The sequence below is a fragment of the Arachis stenosperma genome, chromosome 9, assembly GCF_014773155.1.
Source record: "Arachis stenosperma cultivar V10309 chromosome 9, arast.V10309.gnm1.PFL2, whole genome shotgun sequence".
NCBI classification, from domain to species: Eukaryota; Viridiplantae; Streptophyta; class Magnoliopsida; order Fabales; family Fabaceae; genus Arachis; species Arachis stenosperma.
The window spans coordinates 130455138-130456680 of record NC_080385.1 but is presented as its reverse complement, the minus strand read 5'-3'; positions in this window follow the sequence as shown (position 1 = coordinate 130456680).

The window sequence follows — 1543 nt, the reverse complement described above, 5'->3', positions numbered from 1 at the left end:
CTAGTTAGAATCTAATATATATTGAATTGGCGCATTTGTTATTAAAATCAGAGGCTACAAAACTCGTGAAAGATTTGAATTTAAATTTTTGGGTTAATGTTCAAATTCGTCATTGAAAGATCACGCGATCTTCATTTTCGTCTCCGAATGATTTTTTTAATCAAATTAGTTATTGAAAGATAAACTGTTAGTCAAATTAGTCCTTTCGTCAATTGAATGATGATGTGTCACGTTAAGTGCCACGTGACATGATGACGTGACACGCCACGTGGCAGGTCAGTAACACGTGACACGCCACGTGACAGGTCAGTGACACGTGACATGCTACGTGTCACTTAACATATAAACAATTTTTTTGTTAGTCAAAATAGTTCTTGAAAGTCTAAACGTAAATCATTTTTATCCCTCAAATTTTAAAAATTAGTCAAACTAGTCCTTATATAATTTTTTATAACATTAAATTTATAATTTTTTATACTACTAATTTTAATATTATTTTTTAAGCCTTAACAAACAAAATTCTCTTTATATAAAATAATAAAAATAATTAAATTTTTATAAAGTTATTTTGTCATTTGTATTTTAAAATTTTACATTTTTAAATTGTAATTTTTTATGTGAATTTTTTTTATTTAAATGAGTTTATCAAATTATTGTTGATTATATATTTAAAAATTTAATATTTTAAATTTTACTAAATAATATAGTAATTATTTTAAATTTTAAATCTTTTAAATTTTTTAAAATTATAATTTTTATTATTATTTAATTTATATAGTAAAACTCAATAATTAAAAAACTGGTTTATAGAATCACTTTTTGAATCTTAATATTCTAATATAATTTTTTAAATATTTTATTTAAAACAAAAGGAATTTTATTTTAATACGAAATATATCTATTTATATAATGTACTAGTGCGGAGTAGCCTGTATTATGCATAGGTATAATGTTTCCTATTTCATTTTATCTCATTGATTTATGAAATTAAGAGAAAAATTATACAATCTATCTCAAACATATAAAACACACAAATTTTTAATATTTTGTAAAGTTTAGAATTGAAGCAAAATTTGTGAATCTTCTTGAATTTTGACTTTAAGTATCACTACCATTACCTCCTATATATAAATAATACCGTAATAGAAAAAAAGATGTAGTAGAAAAAAAATAGTGGTATAACTTTGTTTAGGTTAACATACATAAATTTTTTATTTTGGGCATATAACTTTGTTTAGGTTAATAAATACATACATTTTAATTTTGAGTATATATATTCCAGCAAAATGTAGTAATGTAACAAAAAAGGTTTTAGAATAGAAAAGAATAAGAGAGATTTTGAGAATAATTAAAGGAGAGAGATAATTTTATGAAGAAAAAATAAAAAAAATTATATAAGGACTAGTTTGACTAATTTTTAAAATTTGAGGGATGAAAATGACTTACGTCTGGACTTTCAAAGACTATTTTGACTAATTAAAAACTTTTCATATGTCAAGCGACACGTGGCACGTGACGTGCCACGTGTCACTGACTTGTCACG